This window comes from Dipodomys spectabilis, unplaced genomic scaffold (assembly GCF_019054845.1).
Source record: "Dipodomys spectabilis isolate Male_0828 unplaced genomic scaffold, ASM1905484v1 ptg000475l, whole genome shotgun sequence".
Lineage (NCBI taxonomy): Eukaryota > Metazoa > Chordata > Mammalia > Rodentia > Heteromyidae > Dipodomys > Dipodomys spectabilis.
Genome location: NW_024871152.1, coordinates 457,098 through 480,925, shown reverse-complemented (window position 1 = coordinate 480,925; position 23,828 = coordinate 457,098). Strand labels below are relative to the sequence as shown.

At 35.2% G+C, this 23,828-nt stretch overlaps 1 pseudogene; it reads right to left on the bottom strand.

Annotated features, from left to right (window-relative positions):
• Positions 1 to 8,707: 8,707 nt before the first annotated feature.
• Positions 8,708 to 8,807, bottom strand: LOC122098331 (annotated as a pseudogene).
• Between the last annotated feature and the right edge of the window lie 15,021 nt (positions 8,808 to 23,828).

Sequence of the window (23,828 nt, the reverse complement as noted above, 5' to 3'; positions counted from 1 at the left end):
AAACCTCTGTCAAACAATTAATAATAGCTTATTCTCCTCCTGGCATTCATCTGTAGTTTTATTTTCTTCATATATTTCATGATCTGTCTGTGAATGCCAAAAACTGCCGTGAAAATAAAACATCCTTCTCAGCGCTTAGCATGTTTATACCATTCATAGATCCTGAAATTGCTTTGGAATAAATAACGTTCACCCTGGCTATCTTGACAAAGAATTGGTTTCTCAGCACTTTAGGAAAGAACTTGAGGGAAAGAAACAAAAGGAAAAGTGAGGAACAACTCAACACATAGATTCAAATGAAACAAAACAACCCAAGAAACCACAAATTAATTCAATACTCAAGAATCTGCAGGAAATGAAAGACGTAAAAAAAATAAGCTATGACAAGCTTATGAAATTCGTAACTACATGGGTGTGCACTGTTGTGAGGACAGTGGCTAAAGCCCAGACTGAACAGAAAGTTCTCTACACAATGCCATGCACCTGTTATTCTAAAATCCAGGAAGAATACCATCAAGTGGACTGAGGCCAAGTTCATACACAAGTAGGAGGCCAGTTTCTAGCTAAAAAATAATCAGGATAACTTAGGGCTGGGGGCATGACAAAGTGGTAAGAACACCCATTGAAGGGGCAGAAAACACTCAATTCAAACTCTAATATTAGGGGTATTAAATAAAAAAGCTATGATTTTAAATAATTAAAACAATTGTAACACTTGAGTATTTGAGTCTAGAAAAATCCATGAAAGAGATAGAATGAACCAATGTTCCAAAGCTACTTTAGTGATAATGTTTAGTGGTACTTCAGACAAAACAGAGTTACCTTGCAAATGAGCATGGATGTGCATTTGGGTGATGGAAATACTCTACTTACACAGGTGTAAATAGACTTTTTTGGGTAGATTGTAGTTCTTGAACTAAGAGCCTGGCTGAGGTCCCTGAGCTTTTACTCTGAACGCTACCACTCTAATACTTTGAGCCACAGTTCCAATTCTGATTTTCTGTTGGTTGTTTGGAGATAAGAGGTTCATGGACTTTCCTGCCAGGATGGCTTCAAACCATGATCATCAGATCTCAGCCTCCTGAGTAACCAGTATTCCAGGCATGAGACGTCGATGTTTTTAATAATTTAGTAAATTGTATAGTTACAGAAGTTATAAATTATCATTGTAACATGTATAATATATGTGTGTAAGCACAGATCAATGCATACAGTTAGAAATATATTAACGTATTTTTGCATCTACAGGAGATTTATGAAATCATACTTCATTAAAAAATAAAATGGAAACAAAAGTTAATGAGGAGCAAAACAAAGGGAATTGTTACACGTTTCTTTTTGTTGAATGGAATATGAATTGTGAGAATCAGTTTGGGAAAACTATCTCTACTTTAACAAAATGGATAATTGCTATTAATTCCAATCCATCTATTTGTCCATATTGTGCATCCTCACACCTGAGTGTCAAAATCTAACCATACTTTTTGCCTTTGTGTTTAACTCACCTATTATAATTTAGGGGATAGATGAAGTAATAAAATAAAGATTAAAATAATAGTAAGTGAGGCTATGAGTCAGAGCTGAAAAAGATTTTAAATATGATAATAATTATTTAAATTGCATATTTCTTACTTTTAATCTGTTGTTATGTCACTCATTCCCACATTAGGAAAGTACATAGAAGGTTCTCACTAAATTATATGCAATTATTAAAATGTATTGAAAGAATATGGGCAGTGTGGTTTTAGCTTATTGAGACCTGTATGGGGTAGTGTGTTTTTGAGGACTTGCAATACGTTGTGATGGAGATGAAGGGAAGGATGTGCTGGAAAACTGGCTAGAGGATTTCTCCCAGAAAGATAGTGATGAATTCTTCCAAAAGATTACAGTAAAATCACTTTCCCAACCATGCTCACTACTGCACTATTCACCGGAGCCAAGTTATGGAAACAGCCCAGATGCCCTTTGGCGGAGTGATGGTTGGCAAAAGTGTGTCATATATACATAAGTGTACTGTACCTATCCATTATGAAGACTGTTACGTTATTTGCAAAGAAATGGCTATATCTAAAAATACGTTAAGTAAACGAAGTCAGAGTCCAACACACAAAGGAACCATGTTCTGTCTCATATTTGGAAGCTAGAACTTTATACAAGTTTACACAGCAATATTAACCAAATCATGCTATTTGTAGAGGAGTATTTAAGAGATGTAATTTTTCATAAAATTGAACTTTTAATCCAACAAAATGAATACCAGGAAACTATCACTTGGAAGATGTGAGGGCAAGTCAAAGGGAAGGATTAAAGAGAGTTATGGAGGAAGAAAGTGAAGACATAATATTCAATGCAGATAGTATGAAACTAGAAAAAATTAAAGTGTGGTGAGGTTTAGAAGGGTAGAGAAAGTTATATAAAGATGCATTATACTTAAAAACATGATTTATTTAATGGAAATTCCCTTGTACAATTAGTTAAGATAATAAAAATATAATTAAAAACAATGGAGACATCTGATCTTAAACTGTGTTCTCTTAAACCATCAGTCAATATAATAGTTTCCTCCTGAGAAATTTTATTTGCAAGTGTTTTCCTCATAGTGACAGAAAAATGATCAATGCAATGAATACCAATACATCACATTGCATATCATAAAGAGACACAATAAAAATCACAGTAAAAATGTTAGAATTCACCACATGAGAAAATAACAGGTAGAATTTTCCAAATGTTAATTGATTGTTTTTCCAAGTACTTTACCTATGATATCTAATTTAATCCTCACAATAATTCCATAAAGTGAAACTATTTGGATTTCTAATTCTCAGATGATGATATTGAAGTCTTCAGAGTTGTAATTACTAGTACAACATTGCACACATGGTAAGTGTTAGCCTGAGGTCCATCTCCGACTCTATCAATTAACCTCATTCTATTTTACGACTAAAATACCAGTACTTAGTCTACAAATTCTAGGTAAAATTCCCAGAATTATTGTGTACACTCATAATATTTCACTTTATCTTTGTTAGAAAATAGGGAACTGTAATATGAAAACACAAAGTTCATAATCAATGCATTTACCTCCCTGGTGAAAGGAAGTGCTAAAGTATAATATTCTTGATTTCTAGGTCAAAATATCAGAAATGATATTCTATCCCTTCACTCAAAACTGCACTGCCTGGGGACCCTATCGCTGTTTAACACTGTCTTACTGAAAGAATGACCTCCCCAATTCCTGATGGAAACAAACTGTAGGTCTTATGGACCAATCATTTCCACATTGTAGCTCAACTAAGTTGTTTACCATTAGACGTATTTTGATTGCTTTTTATACTCAACATTTTGTGAGAAAGGTACTACTTTAAAATGCTATTAAAGCAAGACTGATAAAAATCACCTTTGACCCCAGATAAATATTTTACCTTTCATGTACCCAAAAATGCAGTCTGACCTATCATTAATGTTAGGAATGAGAGGATAAAAAATCATAGACAACAAGACCTAAGCATGAATTAAAGCCTCCCCAACTTGTGAATACAATTTTTTTAAAAAGACATAAAGAGCTGGGAAGGTGTCGTAGTGGTAGAGCGCTTGCCTTGCATGCATGAAGCCCTGGGTTTGATTCCTCAGGACCACATAAGCAAAAAGAAAAAAGCCGCAAGTGGCGGTGTGGCTCAAGTGGAAGAGCACTAGCCTTGAGCTGAAGAGCTGAGGGACAGCGCCAAGACCCAGAGTTGAGGCCCCACTACCAGACTCCCACCCTCCCCCAAAAAAGACATCAATACTACTACATTTGTTCAAAATTTCTTATGATACTGAAGATTCAATTGTAAACTGTTAACACTTGAAAATATCTCATTTTCTTGGGAGTAGAAAACAAAACATAAGATTAATACTAATCATTTTCAAAGACCTTTATTTATACTACAAATTCACTCTTATAAGTGCAAAGATTCTAAAAATAGCTGAAGCATAGTGTCAAAAAGCACATAATTTAAATTCATCATGTACAAAGGACTGTGCTATTAGAAAACAAAGTTACACTAATAATTAGCTCACCCAATTCACTTCTATTCTTTTATTCTATATTTTTAGTTTCATAAAAACTGACTTTTCATAAAATGATGCATAAAAAAGCCTATATACACACGTACATTTTCAGATTTTAACAATGTTTATTCCAGAAATATCTTTTGCTGTATACTCCATGAACAGAAATAACACTAAAATATTCAAAGGGTTTTCAGAAATTGCAAGACTCGCTCTGTGATGTTATTTATATTGGAAAAGATATTCAAAAAGCCTTATTTGTTAAAGTTGTGATAGTTACTCCCACAAAAGAACTATTAATGAAAAAACCTTTGTATGTAAAATACAACTTCAAATGCATCCACAATCTGGAGGTGACATATGCTTTTTGTTTGTTTTTGCAATGTATATCTAACAAACATATCCACAATGCTGATTTTCAATCAATATGATGGGATATTCAAACCTAAAAAATACGGGATTTATTATCTTAGTGTGAATAGATACGATCTTACAAAGAAAGTTATTTTCAACAGAAATCCGGAAAGAGTTTATCCACCTTAATTTTCACAGGAATAACCAGAGAGTAATACCTGTTTGGTCAAGTTGGTCAAAATCACTCCATGAGTATATCTTAAAAGTATATAGAATTTAAGAGGTCAAATACATATTTTGTACTAACAGTCATCTTACAGCAATAACTTACTACCTAATTATACGTGTATCTTCTTGCCTAACATATACTAAGAGCTGAAAGTGGCCTCCTTTATCTAACTTAATGGTGTAAATTCTTTGATTATGATGATGCTGTTATTTGACAAATAAAATGTACAGATGGGCGTTTCCACTGAAATGACAGGAAAGAACACTGATAAATAACAACATTGGAGCACAGCTCTTTTCAGCCTCACTCAGTCCACATTGGCAAGCAACACTGCAACCGCACACACACACACACACACACACACACACACACACACACATACACATACACACCCTTATGCGCACATGTACACACACATATACATGCATGCCAAATTCAGGGTTTATTGTACAAAATAGTTCAAATAAAATATTAGTGATTAGGAAAAATGATAATTTGCCTTATTACAAAATAATACATAATCCAGTCACCACGGTTGTTACATTTTACCTGTCTCTCCACATGTAACCACTTAATTTATTTTTACTTCATTCACTCATTCATTCATTCATTAGTTTGATGCTAATATTAGAGCTTGAATTCAGGGCCAGGCTCTGTCCCAGAATTTGTTATTTTTTTTATTTTAGTTTTCTCAAGGCTAGCATTTTGCTGCTTATACTAAGCTCCATTTCAAGCTTTTGTGGTTACTTTCAAATCATAATCTAATGAACTGTTTTTTCTTGGTCTGGTTTCAAAGCACAATCATAAGATTTTATCTTTCTGATTAGGTAGGATTAAAGACCTGAGCCACCCGGGTGGCTCCTACTTTTTTCAATACTTATGTAATGCATATACTTAGATAGTAATTTAAAACTGAGAGCATAGAAGCAAGATGTACAGTGATGATATTGTCCTGTCAGAAATTCAAGTTAGTAATGTAAATTTCTTCATAAGACCATACACAAAAAATACTTAAGAAGAAATATGATGATGATGATGATGATGATGATGATGATGATGTGTGTGTGTGTGTGTGTGTGTGTGTGTGTGTGTGTGTGTGTGTGTGTGTGTGTGTGTGTGTGCTGTTACAATATGTTTCACATATAAGCACTGTGCAGGGGTGTCCAGACATTCACAGTAATTGCGTGATTATCTGTCTTGAGATACCAACTCATGGACAATGTCTAAGTGTCCACTCTAGGCTTCCTGCTGAAGAGGGGTATACTCATCCTCATGCCTAGTATTCATATGAGTGGCCTTTTCGGAAAGTAGTCTCCGCAATGTAGTAACTGCAAGGCAAACACTCTAACACTGAGGAACATTGCCAGCCAGAGGATTAAGATTCTTGTCTGTAATTTGGTCAAAGCTATGTCTCTTTATGTAGGCGACTAAAAATATATTTACTAATTTCAAGTAAATACATAAATTCTATTTCCATCTCTTTTAAAAAGTAAAAAAATTGTTTGCTCTGTAAATTGTTAAGAAGCATGGATTTTGCGGCTAGCTAGGTCATTGCACATCTGTATCTCTTTTTCTCTCTCTTTCATGGTTCTCATAGACAACATGGTTGTTCCATAATAATCCTAATTTATTTTGCTTTTATATTTTTGGTTGCATCATTTCACTTTCTGCTCTGCCATTTCCCAAAACAGCACCACATAAACAGAAAAATCCAGAAGTGGTGCTGTGGCTCAAGGGGTACAGCGCTTGCCTTGATTTGAAGAGCTCAAGGACAGTGTCCAGGCCCAGAGTTCAGACCCCAAAACTAATTTTTAAAAAAAGAATCTAAATACTTGATAATTCTACTAACAGGTCTGACTGAAATCAGTTGAATCACACTTTTCCTGTACAATGAAGGAATAGGTCCAGGCTAGGAAATCAGAGGGAGAAGGCAGGCAGATTGTAAAAGATTGTATCTGTGACAAAACTTTGTGGAAAATGGAATCCAGGATTACTTACTGGTGATTCACTTCTACTTGAAGCATGATTCTGAACTATTGCTTGCTGATTCTGAACTATTGCTTTGATCATTATAATCTCCAAGTAGAAAAAGTGAAATTTAATTGATAGCAAAATACATTTTTATTTCTCATTAAGCATCTTCAATCATCAAAATCACCTGAAGACAATAGTCAGGCTTATTTTTAGATGAAAACAAGTGTCTTTTAAAAAAACAAGAATTTAGGTAGTCATACAAAGGACTTCTATTTTACTACTCACTATATATTTTTCTAATGTTGCATACCAACCTTAGAAAACTACTAGAAAGCTCTTAAAGCCCATATGTTGAATAGTGAGTTCTCTTACACTATAATGTGGTATTTCCCAAATCATTTACATAGAAGGCATTGTTTCCTATTTTCTCATTCCCAGAATAAGCTGCACATGAAGACACCACTGGTCCTCATTTTCAGTCTGTACCTTTGAATACTGAGGAAAATCTTTCCTCTGCTCTCTATCAATTCCCTACTCTCCAGTTAGAATAATTTAGAATAGTAAAAACAGAAAAAGAGAAAATACATCATGGTGAAAAAACATATGCAGAAAATTCACCAGATTTTTCTGACCAGTTCAACCAATGTGAACTATTGGGGAAATATATTGACATCTCATTCCCACTGGCACTCAAAGTCTCTGGTTAGGTAACTCTGACGAAGACATGGAACAAGAGAAAAAAGTGAGGAATGGTATCAATTGTAAGAAAAAAATGGAGTAGGATCCAAGCAAATTTCTTCTTTGGGATGCCGAAATTAATTGGCTTACTATGGTGCAGAGACTACATCCCAAAAAGGCCACCCAGATGAATAATAGGAATGAGGATGAGTATAACCCTCTTCATCGGGAAACCTAGAGTGGACACTTAGACATTGTCCATGAGTTGGTAGCTCAAGGCAGATATTCATGCAATAGCTCTGAATGGCTGGACACCCCTGCACAGTGCTTATATGTGGAATAATACCAGAGTGGCTTTTTTCTTACTTCATCATGATGCAGATACCAATGCCCAAACTAAAGGCCACTTGACCCCTTGCATATTACTGCTAGGAATAGAAATAGCAAAGATACCTTGTATCTACTTCTGTTGAACCACTGTATCAAACCAGGTCTGAAGAACAACTTAGAAGAAACTGCATTTGATATTGCCAAAAGGGTAAGTATGTATCACTACCTCTTTGAAGTTGTGGAAGGCTGTACAAATTGTTCTCCTAAGTCGTAATGGTTTGAATAAGTTTCTTAAATTTCAAAAATGCCAGTCCATCCTTTGTGTGCCTACAAATTTTTTTTTCACAATACAAAGCAACAGCAATACCTCACTTTAAAAATTCATGGATTCCTTGGTATTCTTCAAAGTGAATTGCCTGACTTTGATGTCCAAATGTATTCAAGAGTTGTTTGTATACCTCTATAATGATTTCAGCAGAGTTTGTGATTTTTTTAAATCAGAAATAATTTTAAATTATCTGTTGAAATGAATAGTATAGACACTAAAGATGCAAAGGATGAGGGTGCAATGCTTGATAAGAAATGTATGCTTTAACCTGCCTATGTAATTTTAACCCCTATGTACAGTGTGTTCACAAAAAATAAAAAATAAAAAAAACAAAAACAAACAACAACAACAACAAAAATGTTCCTGGTGCTTTTCTGAAAAAAGTATATCTATGTTTGTATAATGTCCATAATCTATTTCATTCGCTCCTAGATATAAAACATTGAATTCTACATTGTTATATAATGTATAGGTTCATTAATAAATGCATCCTTTCAGATTGCATTCCATATAGAAGAAGTTTAAGATTCCTTTTTTTCCTAGGTCCTAATATTATTTTATTTCTTTTGGATAAAATGACAATGTTATCTAATTTCAAGTTTTGTAAAGGTTATGCTATGTAAAAGCCTTTCTAAGGTGAATATTTAATACAATGATGTCAAACTAACCTTTAATTCTATGAATTACATGTATTGTTACACTTGTATTTTTGTAATCAACCTTTTAATAACTCTTTTTTCACTTCTTGCATCAGAAGAATGAAAAATAAGTAATACTTCACAAATTTTCCTATCATCCTTGTGCAAGTGCCAAGTTAATCTCTGTATTGTTGTAATTTGGGTAGACCTGCTGCTGAAGCATGTAGAATCCTCTAAATTTAAGTACTTAATGATGCAATCTTTATACAGGCATATATCCATGGATGCCTATTTGTAACAAGGATTCCTTATTGTTCCTAAAAATGCTATTGATCTTATTTCTCTAAAATTCTGTGTATAGCGGAAAAAAACTGATATCGTTTGGTCGGTTGATCACGTTTATATTTTTTTGTCAATGACTATTTTGTCGTTTTCATTTTAAATTTGATCATACTTTGAAGCCTTTACAGCTAATTCCAAAAGTGATGGCTTTTCAATACTTATTTATCAACTTAATTAGCTTTGTAGAGCTAATGGATTCAAAGTAAGCCTTGCTTAACAGCTACTTCTAAACTTCTGCAGCTTAAATTTTCCCAAATGAGGTCTTGCTAGGACAAATGTCTACCTGAACCTTTACCCTTCTTCCATGTAGGAACAGACCAACCACAATATCTTACCCTGACAGCATAGATTGTCTTACTGAAACAAATCTAATCTTAGTTACTTGGGATCATAGAGAGATGAACCATTTAGACCGAATTGTTCAGAATGGAAGATATTTTATCAAAATATAATTGTTTATTATACTTATCATTTCAAAAGTATCTAAAGCCAAGAAGGTGAAAAAATTGTTCATATGCATGATTACCTACTGTCCTGGCCTGTGTATCATCCAACTAGGCAGGAACTTACACTACTGATTTCTATCACCAAATATTTCCATAGCTCCTGGAGCAGTCCATATGTTTCTCCTAGATATTAGGCCTTAAATTAGTAATATTTTAATCACAGTGTTTCCTCTTGCCTCTAGGCTGTAAATCTACAAATGTTAAAGCTGTAAGTCTAACTCTAACAAAAACTGAGGTAGAGATATTGGAATAATACTTTAAAACAGAGTTGCCTTTGATTCCCTAACCACAACACAACAATGTAAAACAATTTTTATATTATATATACGTATATATTTTATATTTATATGTGCTGATTTTAAATTTCATACAGTGAATCTTACTAGAATTGATAATTTGACATTTATTCCCATAAATGGATTGGAATATAAATAATTAGGTTTAGAATATATATTAGAATATAAGAAGTATCAATGCAATGTCTTCGCTATAAACTTGTGATACCTTCTAAGTGTTCATGGTCTTCTGAATTCACATGGTAAAATAACAGTATTTTTCTCTGCTAATCTCTAAGGGATTTTACTCTGATACTCTGTTTATTGTTTTAACCCGCGGGACCCAAAATGCTTTAATCCATATTTCTGAAGTATTCTTACTGATTATACCCAAATTTTGCTTAAATGATGTCTAAAAGCTATTATTCTTCTGCAGGACCCACGGTCCTAGGATACCAGGTCCCAGTTATCTGCACGATCAGATAACAAGGGCAAGACTTCTCACATAGGCCCATGCGACATGCCAGCAGAAAATAATTGAAGACTCACCTTGATTTCTAATTTCCTATAACATTTCAAGGCCCCAATTCCTTTCAAGAATTAGCAGTAATCAATTGTGAAATGCATGGCAACTTAAAATGAAAGATGAGATCACAAAATCTGAGAGAAAGTACTGTAATTCAAACTTTCAATTTACAGATGACCAGCCCATCTGAGTGAACAAAATCACAAATGAATAAGATTATTTTTAATACCCCTCTCCTAATGATTAATGAAAGATTTCAGTGCAGCCAAAAAAACAGTTTCTGGAATGATAGATCCATAATTGTTCTACCAAGGCTAGGAAAACTTGATTTAGAGGTCAAATATAATTTAGAAAAACATTAACTAAGAAGATTCTTAGTGTTTCAAAACACTGGTACTTCAGTAAAACTAGGTTCTGTAGTATAAAAGTGTTGTCATTCTCAAATCCATGATAACCTACATTTAATCTCCTGAAAGTATATTCATTTTCAAATAAACTATTTAAAATCACATTTGCCAAAATAAGACTTGACAAGTACATGATAGCAACATTACAAGGATTTCAAGTGTAGGGAGCAAGTTACAATAGAGTTGATTTACGTACCCAGCACTAATACCAAACAAGTTCAACCATTCATTAAAGTGTAGAAATAGTACCCCCCACCATTTATGTTGTTCAGTAGGTGAATTCCAGAAATGTGTTATATAGATCAGCCTCCCATATTTCAAACTCAATTATTAGCTAATAAAGAAAATTTCATCACATAAGAAGGTACATTTTAAAAAGTCACTAATAGCTGCCTTATCATGTGTTGTTTTATGTTTTCCCTATCTGTCTATCATAGTAAGAAATATGACTTTAAGTCTTGAATATGGGTACTGAAGAGAGATGTGACAAACATAAAATCTGTCTTCTATTTCTATCATATTCCTCTAAGTAGTAAATTTTAGTTTTCTTCTTTTTCCAAAACTTATAGGTAGTAGAAAAAATTATCCTACGTAAAATAAAATAATCACACACCATTGTACAAAGCCATTTATAAAAACTGGTAGTTAGGAATAAATTCTAAGCCATTTTTAAACTTTCTTGTTGACTAAAGATTAACCTTCCAAATGAACGAGAATAAAATCATGTCTAAGTGCCCCACATCTCCATTCTTGCAAATTGTTATTGCAGATGAATGAATTATGGAAATATAAGCTGACATCAGTTCAAGTATATGTGGGATTGAAACAAAGGAGGAGGCTACAATGCTTGATAAGAAATGTACTCATTATCGTGCCCATGTAATTGTAAATCCTCTGTATAGTATTTTCACAATAAAAAAATTTAAAAAAAGAAACTCCATGGAATGTATATAAAACTTTCAAAATATTAACAGACAGTTTAACAGAATGACTATCAGGAAATTGAAACCAGAGAAGAACAATAGTAAAGAAATAGAATGAATGAAAAATGGAACAAGGGCAAGTACAGCTAGAATACTCAATGTACATATAAAATAAAGGACGTGGAAAATCTGAACTAAATGTTGGAGAAAGGGTTGGTTGAGACTGATAGAAGGAGTGACTCTGATCAAGGAGCATTAGACAATTAAATAAACATATTTAATTGTAACACACTTGCACAACCTTTTGAAATTCAGTAAAAAAAACACAACAAACAAAAACACTCAAAAATCAAAACCAAACAGCAATCTCTAGAGAGTATGAATATGACCTCTCAAAATTTTAAGCAGTTAATGAAGGGCAGTCTTTGGAAAAGCAAACAAAGTTGTTCAATGAGGGAGTTTGGGGTAGGGGAGTATTTAGAACAGATTTAAGAAGATTGTCTAAGGTTATAAATCACCTATATCTACTGCAGGTATTTTCTTCTGCGAGTGCTATTTGTCTGAACTGGATACTCCAGTACTGAGGCACACTTGATAGCTTATGAAGACAGAATGGAAGAAATAAGGTCCAGAACCTACTACTCCACTGGAGAGAAAACAGTCCTCTATGTTTTCTCTCAATCTCTTCACTCCTCCATTTTCATACTTTTAATAACGTCAAGTGATTTTGAATTATATCTTTCCTTCTTTGTTTTCGCAAAGGAATTGTTCAAAATAATTAACTAAATATTATTTGCCATTTTTTTCTATCATGCTGTTTACTTCTCCAAGCGAGTCCATTAAACTTCCCATTTTCATTTGGTTGCCACAGAAACACAACAACAATGTTAATGAGTACCAATGCTAATGCAAAATTTTGCCTCCAAAAAACCATTCCAAGAACCTATAATCACAAATATTTAGCTATAATTTTTTTCTTTTTTCTTTTACCTTGAAATCTTGTGTCTAAAGTGTCCAAAAAAATAAGTACTCCATCACTTTTTGGTTCAATCACTTCTAACCTCAAAGATATATTTTGCTAACAAGATGCTTAGAGGAAACTTAAGAATACTCCACTTTTATCTTCTCTCTTAAGACTCCTTAGATACCATATCAGGAACATTGAAATTATTCTTTGCAAAATTATTTCAATAGATTATTTTTCTCTTGGTCTTGTATTTGCTCAACAAGATGTATGGAGAAGAATGGAGTTAAATCACCGATAACTTGGATGACATTGTTACAAAGGACAATATTTCTATGTCCTACTTCTATGTCCTACTCTTAGGTCTTGCCTGATTTACAATTAATCACAGCTTCTTGGCTTCAAGTCTAGTGAAGCGGAAGGACTTTAAGGCGTCCTCCACTGCTACATCTTCATGGTTTCTTTGAAAACTCTTTTATTTTGAGGTGGAATTTATTTTCATGTCTTCATTCAATTTGTTCTGCATTATACTGAGTCAAATAGGCTCTGTAAAATCACTTTAGGTAGCAAAAACATTAAGACAATCTATATCAAAAATTTTTGGCCCCCTCTACTGCTGAAACCAATACGCTTAGCTCGTGCTTCTAATAACGTGTTTTCTTACCTTTTCAGTTTGCTCAATTCTTTTCTGATCCCCAAACCTTTTGGCTTATGTAATAAGAGAAGTCTTCACTATCTCATGTTAATAAGGATATTATATTTTTGGGCTAATTGGAAATGTGAATTCATTGGTTTGAAGTATCCAATCAGATTTTTTTCTGTGTTTCAGTGCTTCTCGTGCAAAGATATTGTGGAAAGTATTAAAACAGAAAAGTGTAAATTCAATACGTTCTTTCATTGTGAAGGGCACTTTCTCCCTACATATTTTGACCCAAATTATTTTTTTAAGAGAATTACTGTTTAGTAATTAAAGGTCAATTCACAAATTTTGATGTCTTATTTAAAAAAAAAATCTTTGAATTTAAATACCACTACAACCGTGTTTCACACAATAAGAGTATATTTCCTGGTCAAGGACAATTCTCATGGGAACCTACAGAACTTACAGCAAGGTTTGTGAGGTTTGTTTGTTTACTGTGAAAATGAGCCATCTTACCCACATTGCTCCCTCTCAGCTAAGTCTCCATGGATTTCTTTGCATGAAAGCCTATTTTCCCAGGCAATTTTAAATTTTCTTAATAGGCTAAGTTAAAAAGTTTGAACAATTAAAATTTACCTGTCATAATTTTAAAACTCTTTTGAAATTCCTTTATCAGAATCGCGAATTTACCAATCCTAATTCCACCTTTACCATCAAAAACAGTTAACATGTTGTTTTCATGATATAGTATCCATGAAACTATTATTTTCCAGTGGCTTTGTTATACATATATATGAACATATAAGCTGATGCCGAGCAAAATGAACTCCAAGATATGGAAAGAGGTATTTATTTGCAGTTGTTGTTTTTATTGTAATATGTGGTTTATATTTTCCTTGGGTTTTTCCCCTATGGTTTATCTCCGACTGTGTTTGATTTTGGTACCCTGTGTATTGTGTATGCATTTACCTTAATTAGGGAAGGGAATAGGAACAACAAATGGCGAGACAAAGGACAAAGGGCAAACCAATGCAATAGCAATACTCACAAGACAATATGTTGGAAATGTACATTACAGCTTGTGAGCGGTTTTGGGGTGAAGGAAAACTGTGAAAAAAGTGAGAGAGGGGATAACAAGTTTGAAAAGTTATGTATTCACTGCCTTACAATTGCTAACCCACTACACATCACTTTCACATTAAAAGTAAATTTAAAAAATCAGCTGCATGAAATAAAATTTCACTGTATTGTTATACTAAATATTATTCTGTATGTAGTAACTTTAAAAAAATCAGCAGTATTTGGCATCTAATTTGATTTAATTACCCCTTTTTTTCCAGAGGGCCATCAACTTGAATGTTATCCAACTAGACAATTTTTCACAATATACTTGCCAATATTTTCAAAAAAGAATAAATTAGTACATTCTCATACTAAAACCGAAAACTGTTTAATTCTACGGAAACCCATAACTTTTAAATTCCTATGACTAATAACTACTCACTTTCAAATTCTGAACATTCCATAGTTGAGAGATTCAAAATAGTACCTGTTTGCATGTTATGAAATTCTGCAATAGTTGCATTTTCCAATGGGGTGTTACAGATTGCGAAGTGAACAGAAAAATAGCCACATTCTGGTATAGAATAAAACTATAAAGCATCCGTTATAATTAATTCTTCAAGAGTAAGCAATAGTTTATCAGATTAAGCTATTATTTCTATGACCATCAATCCCAAAATTTACGCCATATAGTCATCCTAGACCAACAGTTTCCAACTTGTAGGGTGCACCTGAAAATTCCCTTAATTCACATTACAAATAACTTATCTCTATTGAGAAAAAAATACTACACCTCTGCTATTGTGATTCCCTCCATGTTCTGGAAAGAACACCACAATACACTGGGTTGCATCATTTTTCCTCCACTGGTATTCTTGCAAATATTATTTATATTTACACTTTTTTAACTATCATAGATTTCAGGATGTTAAGATCAGAAGATTACAGTTCAAAGCACACCCGGGGAGGAAGGTTCCCTAGATTCTTATCTCCAATAAACTTCCCAGCAAAAGCCAGACATTAGTGGTACTGAGGTTGAAGTTGTAGGGCACAAGCCTTGAGCTTAAGAGGCTCAGAGACAGTGTCCAGGTCCAGAGTTCAAGCCCTATGACAAAGCAATAAAACAAAAACAAAAATAAAAACAAGCCCCAAACCTAGCATTTTTCTCATTGTATACAGAGGCACATAATTAAGGAAATTGCTTCCTGTGTTACATACAGGTAGAAGAAAGAAGATGTCACACAATTATTATCTTCATACTATGTTATATTAAAGCCTCAAAAAATTGCTTTTTCTAAATTTATAAATTAATCTAATCAATTTGTTGGAATCTCGGTCTACATTATTCACATTATCATTTTATACATGAACAGTTAGAATTATCTATTAACTGAGTTCTAATTATATTATAACTCTCTTGAAACAATATGCTAGGCAAATAGAATGCAAGAAACATTAGTAAATTTGTCAATCAAACCCTCTATTTAAAGAGAATTTTGTAGTATCCTGTAGAATATGAAATTAGAAACAAAACCAAATATTTTTTTTTCGGTCGTGGGGCTTGAACTCTGGGCCTGGGCGCTGTCCCTCAGCTCTTCAGCTCAAGGTGAGCGCTCTACCACTTGAGCTGCATCACCAGTTCTGGTTTTCTGGTGGTTTATTGGAGATAGGAGTCTCACCGTCTCTCCTGCCCGGGCTGGCTTTGAACCTCGATCCTCAGATCTCAGCCTCCTGAGTAGCTAGGATTACAGGCGTGAGCCACCAGTGCCCAGCTAAACAAAACCAAAATATTTATTTGAAGTCTAAACTCTACCAAGATCTATAAAGACCTACATTAGATGAACTTTGTTATTCTCTAGGCTTAAGCTTTTGTAATCCTTCATCCTTTCATTGGAATCCAACAGAATGATGATTACTTATTATTTCAAATTTTGGATGGGAATCATGAACCATTTTGCATCTACGAATGTACTGTAATGAAGAGAGCATTTAAAACAAAACTGAGGATTATATACCAGTTGCATTTCAATTGAAAAATTGGCTTCTCAAAACATAATGAAGAAATTAACCCAAACTTCCAACTGTGTATTCCTTTCTTGTTTGGTTTGTTCTATTAAGACAAAATTATACTACCTGGTCCAGGGAAGGTATCAGTAGTAATACCAGTCTCTAATCTCCTGTCAGTCTGAGTGCTAGAATTCAAGGCTTGTATCACATTGCCCCACCATAGTTTCTTGGTTTATTTATTTATTTATTTGTTTGTTTGTTTGTTTGTTTATTTATTTATTTTTGGGTCCATTAACGGGGCCAGACTCTGGGCCTGGGTGCTGTCCCTCAGCTCTTCAGCTCAAGGCTAGTGCTTTACCACTTGAGCCACAGAGCCACTTCCAGTTTTTTTCTTTTTGCTTATGTGGTGCTGAGGAATCGAACTCAGGGTTTCATGCATGCAAGGCAAGAGCTCTACCACTGAGTCACCTTCCCAGCCCCTTCTTGGTTTATTTAACCTAGATACAGACTAGCAATTCTGAACTTCTCCAGTGATATTATCCACTAGACTTAGACTGTTCGTGTACTATTTTCAAAGATGTTCTAACATTTGAAACAGGGTATGAACATTTCAAATGCACCTGCGGGGCCTCTGTTTCATTCCTCCATGGATCCAATCCCTTTAATATTGATTACTTGACTCTCTTACTATCTCTGGTCCCTACCTATGTAATATTCTCAAACTTTTTTGAAGAAAGTTCACTTGAGGACTTTCTAACATTAAAAATTATCACTTCATTCTAGTCCTACTGAGGACATATTTTCTATTGTTTTCTAACTTTTCTACATATTCTGAGAGTTGCTTCATTTGTTAATTTGTGTGTGCACATATAAGTGCCTCTGTGTGTATGTGTATGTTAATATGTATGTATTCAAAATCCTCAAGCTCTTATTCATCATTCTTGCTCATGACTGTTATTCCATCACCTGAACCATTCTTCCAATCCAGGTTTTGGCTGGTTAATTATAGGTAGTGTCTCAAAAACTGTTCTGTCCTGGCTGGATGTAAACTGAACTTCCCAGACAACTTTACATTCTTAGGTTTCATTTATCCAGTAGAATCAACTTTTAAACTACAAACATTTATGTGAGTATAAAGTCTAAGCTGTAGCCCAGATTTTTAACTCAAGAATTCATATAAAGTTAGATGAACATACACATTACATATGCTGTGTGTACACTGTTAGATATGTGATCCTAAGCTGGGTGGGGAGATCTGAGGATTGGGTTCAAAGCCAAACAGGAGACTCTTTTCTCCAATTTACTGCAAGAAAACTGGAAGCGGCACTGTGGTTCAAGTGGTAGAGCATGAGCCTTGAGCGGAATAGCAGAGGGACAGTGCCCAGGCCCAGAGTTCAAGTGCCAGGACCACCACCAAAAAAACGTATATAAGTAAAGGAAAGAAAAAAATGTGATCTTATCCACCAGGTCATGGCTAGTATAATCACTGCTCCCTCAAGATGGAATTTTTTTCCAATTAAGTCCATGCTCTTATATCTGACTTGCATTGGAAACAGAATTATTCTTCCATTTTACTTTCTACAAAGTTGTGTCATTAACAAGGGTGATTTAGAAAGGGAGTGGCCTCATACTTCATGTTCCATGTAGGAGTAATAATTTTTCTATAGCATGCTCATAAATCTACGTATTACACTTGGCTTCATTGTTTCAAAGTGGTCTTATTTGTAGAGTCTTCTATAGAGTATTGAAAACTTATACTTAAACAGAATTTCTTTTTTTTTTATTATTGCTATTGTTAACATGAGTTAACAAATTCATCTTCACATGGAAAATAATGTGCAGCACATACACTCACAAAAAAAAATGGTCTGAGAACCTTCTTCCACTATAAAATTAGCCTTAATTTACAGAGAATTTACAAAGTTTGAACTCAATATCCTCATGGATAATGTATTTATAAGAAATATAAATTTCATATTTTCTCTTCACTAAGTTGTCTCTGAAAAATGTGTTACCACAGGTCCAAAGGTGTCCTTGTATTATTTCGGTAAAGCCAGAAAATATTCATTATACCTCAAGCAGCACCATAGATTATTCCTGGAAGTAACTGTTACTGGATGTGGAAACTGATCCCAGGAGAGGAATGGAACATAGCAGATTGACAAAGTTCAAGTTAACTTGTGCTTTCCTTTTTACTGTAAAAGAAGAGAATCCAAAGGCTTGAAGGAATCTCTGTCCCTGACTTTTTCTAGTGTGCTTTTGCTCATATATAATTTTTCTGTAAACTTCTAGTTGAGAGTACTACAAAAAGATATAATGTGCCATTTGAAGGCCAGCATAGAACAAAAGGAAATAACGTTGTTTTAAATATAATCTACTGCAGGCGCTGGGAAGGTGGCTCAGTGGTAGAGCACTTGCCTTGCATGCCTGAGGCCCTGGGTTCGATTCCTCAGCACCGCATAAGCAAAAATAAGCCAGAAGTGGTGCTGTGGCTCAAGTTGTAGAGTGCTAGCCTTGAGTTGAAGAGCTGAGGTAAAGCACCCAGGCCCAGAGTTCAGGCCCACGACTGGACCCCCCCCAAAAAAATTCTACTGCGAAGAAACAAAGACATGGATGTTTTAAAGTGTTTTATGGATGGATATTTCACCACTGAGATGATTCTTTTGTTGCAGGAGTCAGTTATCAATTCCTTATTTTGGTCCTGAGTTCTCCAGAGCAATAAGGATTCCAAAAAAGCATCCAGTGCGTATGATCAGCGAAAGGAGCCACTTCTCAGACCAGTATTCCTTTAAGGAGGGTCCCAAGGAAATATCAGATTTTGTTTGCTTTTGTGTTAAGCTTGTGTTGGTTCTGGGGCTTGAACCTAGAGACTTGACCCGGTCCCTGAACAGTTTTCTTTCCTGCTCACCTACCGCCAAAGCTAGAACTCTACTGCTTGAACCTCCACTTCTGGTTTTTTGCTGTGTAATTACAGATAAGAGTTTGACAGACTCTCCTGCCTGGTTTGGCTTTAAACTAAGATAGTAAGAAAGCCAAGTGACATGAACTTCTCTTTTCAAACCAGAAATATTACATGAATTTTACTGTAAAGCTAATATTTGATAATTTTTTCTTTCTTTTTTATTGTGAGCATACCGTACAGAGGAGTTACAATTACATGGGCAAGATAACGATTACATTTCTTTTCTTTTTTTTTTTTTTTTTCAGTCGGCCGTGGGGCTTGAACTCTGGGCCTGGGCACTGTCCCTCAGCTCTTCAGCTCAAGGCGAGCGCTCTACCACTTGAGCTACAGCGCCACTTCCACGAGTACATTTCTTATCAATCATTGTTGCCTCCTCTTTGTTTCCCCTTCCCAACCCTTCCCATATACCCCTATTTTCCCCACCCGATCCTCCACCCGTCCAAAATTATAAATTTCTTTTTTCGACATAACAACCTGTACATCTCTTTGTTGCAATAGGTCCATGGGTATCCCTAGTTAAACGCTTTGTTTTTAGAGAATATGTTCAGCAAAGAATCCATAACATAACTCAGTAAAAGTAAGTGCACTGAATCATTTTGGAATTTTGTTTTTTTTTGCTTGGGAAAATTATTGATCTTGTCGTTCCTTTTGGGGAAACTTAAAGTCATATTTCAACTTTTTTGTTGGTTGTGGGGCTTGAGTTCTGATCCTGGGTGCTTAACTACAGCACCACCTCCGGGTTTCTGGTGGTTAATTGAAGGTTAGGGTCTCATGGACATTCCTGACCAGTCTGACTTTGAACCACAATCTTCTGGTCTCAACCTCCTGAGTAGCTAGTATTACAGGTGTAATCCACCAGCACCTGGCTCATATTTGCATTTATGTGCACTGAATTGACACTATGTAGACAAAGAATGGAAATTTTAACCAAATGACGACATTGCAGCATTTCAGAAAAATTGAAGTAGCAATAAATATGCCCTCCTTTTCCATTTTGTTACATTAATGACTGATGAGGTATGAAACCCTTACATTAGCATCCTCTGCCATCTGTATAGGTATATTTAGTATCAGGAAATGTTTATAGAGAAATATAGAAAGAATGAGATTTTTAGAAAGCAAAGGAGATAAGGTATGAAAGAATAGCATAGAAGGAGATACACTTATCACATAGAGATTAAGAGCTAGCCTAAGAGATTTAGAATGCTAAAGGCAATGAGGAAAAGCCTATGTGACAACTAGTCCTACAATAGCCAAAAATGGTTCTCTAGAACAATTTCTGGTATACCTTAATTAGTATAATTTATTCCTTCTATCTGGAGTTTTCCTTATTATCTGTCAAACCTATTAATTAGCCTCTGCCTTTTTGGTGCCATACTGACCAAAAAGATTTCAAAATCACACTTAGCCTAACCTTCTCTTTGTGATTAGCAGTGACAACACAAATCCTGGAATAGTTGAATTTCCAGAATTAAACTTTACCTGACATCTAAGCACATTCCTGGCATTAATTGCTGTGACTTAATGAACAAAACTTTTTCAACAAAGTATCCTCATATAAGTTACGTACATGAATTAGGGAGTGTTGTCAGGTGTCAGTATGGAAGGAACAATTATATATTCCAAGTATGGTATCTTTATTTTGCATTTACTAACTAAATTTGTTTTCTTTTGTTGTTGTTGTTGTTCTTTTTGCCAGTCGAGGGGCTTAAACTCAGGTGTAGGGAATTTTCCTGAGCTTTTTTTTTTCTTTCTCAATGCTAGCTCTCTACTACTTGAGACACAGCACCACTTCCAGTGTTTTTTATTTTTAATGTGTTACTAAGTAATTGAACCGAGGGTTTCAAGGATCCTAGGCAATCACCTTACCATGAAGCCACATTCCCAGAGCCCTATGCTTAAGATGGCATTACATTTTCATTCCATAACTATGTAACATAATTTTGGCCAGGTGTTAGAAAATGATGTAGAAAACAATACAATATAATAAGCCTAGTAAGGCTGGATGGACAATGAATAACTTTCATCGTCTAGCCAGGGAACAGAGGGGCTTATCTCATGGAGCTTTTACAACGAGCTGAGCGATACAGCTCCTGACCCACAGCCCACCTCCAGAATGAAAGGGCCACCTTGGGTTCCAGGGACATGAGGATGCTTTGCCACCTCCTCCAGCACCCATTCAAACAGTTTTTGTGAAAGAGAGAGAGAGAAAAAGTCAGAATTACAAATAAGTCTGGTGCCAGTGGCCCAGAATTCTAATCCTAATTACACAGGACACTAAGATATGAGGATGATGGTTCATAAGCAGCCCAGGAAGGAACGTCTGTGAGACTCATCTCTAAATAACCACCAGAAAATCAGAAGTAGTGCTGTGGGCTCAAGTGGTAGAGCACTAGCCTTTTGCTGAGGCTCTCAGGAACAGCACCCATGCCTAGAGTTCTATCCCCATGACTGACAAGAAGTGGACTTCCTACCACAAGAAATGGACTGAATAGCACCCATTGTCCTAGGGAGCATGGGAGTGAAGTCAAGCAGAGCTTCCTGTGAAGTTGAAATCATAAGTAGGTCACCTGGCTCCTCTGTGCCTTGTTTTCACCAGCTGCAAAACTAAACACAGTGAAGGATCCTCTTCCTCATGGGGATAGGGTAATGCTGAAAGAGAGCCATGTTTTGTTTCATAATCCCACATCTGTTTCACAATTCTTAATAGGCCCCACCTGAGCCCTTTCTGGCTATCTTCCTGTCATTTGCTCACAGAATTGCCGAGAACCTTATCTGAAGTTTGCTCCCTCTGTGCCTAGCCATGCTCCAGAGATCCCTCTGTATAAATCCCTTGTTTCCTCACAACTGTCCTGTGAGGAAAATGAGGTCTTATGGTTGCGACCCTACCCTCAGCTTCACCTGTGGTCAAGAATCGTGTGCTGTGATTTTTCTGCCTGCTCAATTTGACTTAAGAAACCATTCAAGCCACAGGAAAATCAAACACCACAAGCAGACCAGAGACAGGTTAAGGACACAAGGGAGATACAGGATCTTCCATCCCCCCCCCAAAAAAAAAAAATCAAAGAACTCTTTTTTTGTACCTTTTATAAAATTTTTTTTAACTTTTTTTTTAATTTTTAACTTTTTTTTTTTTTTTTTTTTTTTTGGGGGTCCGGTCATGGGGCCTGAACTCTGGGCCTGGGCGCTGTCCCTCAGCTCTTCAGCTCAAGGATAGCGCTCTACCACTTGAGCCACAGCGCCACTTCCGGCTTTTTTCTTTTTGCTTATGTGGTGCTGAGGAATCGAACCCAGGGCCTCATGCATGCAAGGCAAGCGCTCTACCACTGAGCCACCTTCCCAGCCCAATTTTTAACTTTTAAATTTAATTTTTTTTTGTTTTCTATTAACTTTTTTTCTTCCTCCCATAATTTTTATTTTAGGGATATATGTGTGTGTACTTTTTTTTCTCTTTTTTCTTTAAAAATATTTTGTTTAGCTCTACTGACCACTTGTCCTTTTTTTCTTTCCTTCTCACTCTTTTCACTTTTTCTTCTTTTTCATTCTTCTTTGCGTGACTTAATTGCTGTTCTGCTCATCCTCAGATATGCTAAAAGTCGATTATTAGACCTTATCCCCATTGTGTACACACTTAATCTAGAAATTTGTTACTCAATTTAAAACTTCTTAGACTTAAATTCCTTAATAGCACTACTACCTCTTTATAACTATATGAAATCTTAAGCATTTTTTTAATTTTTTTTTTATTTTTTGTGAATGCACTGCACAGAAGGGTTATAATTTCATGGGCAGGTTAATGCGTACATTTCTTATCAAGCATTTTGCCTCCTCCTTTGTTTACCCTTCACATCCCTTCCCAGCATCCCCCCCACCCCCCACCCAATCCTCCCCGCTTCCCCCCCCACCCGCACCAACATTGTAAAGCTCATTTTCAACATGACGACTTGTACTTCTCATTGTTGTAACAGGTCCACCTGTATATTTTAAACATTTTTATTTTTAAGTTTTTCACATCTCCTTTCTATCCCTCCCCTTCTCTTATTCTATCCACGTTTTTCTCTGAATATTATGTTTTCATTTTTGCATAAATTTGTTGTCGGTTTTGGGGCTTGAACTCTGGACATGAGTGCTGTCACTCAGCTCTTCAGCTCAAGGAGAGCACTCTACCACTTGAGCTACAGCGCCACTTCCTCATCTTTGCATAATTCTTAAGTGTTGCTCTTAAATTTTAATTTTTGTTTTTCTATTTTTTCTTGTCTTTTTTCTTTCTCTTACTTCTTATTTTCTCTCTCTCTACTATCATTCTATCCAAACTATTTCCCGCTTTGAGATTAGGATTTAGTTGTTAACTCTCCCACTGCCTTTCCACATCAGTATATGCCTGTTTTTACTCATATCTCTCCCTAAACTTAATAATTTCTGTTTGCCAAATTCTTCTTTGCGGTTCATAGCCCATTAATACATAGTTGTTTGATGTTGAATAGGTATATCTGTTGATCTAGATTGTATCTGCAGATTTTTGACTGTGCAACTACAGACTTTGGTTGATGCTTGCCTTAAAATAGTGTGCTAGCACAAAATTAGCATTACTTTCATCCCAAATGGGCAGAAAAACCTGGGAAAACACAAG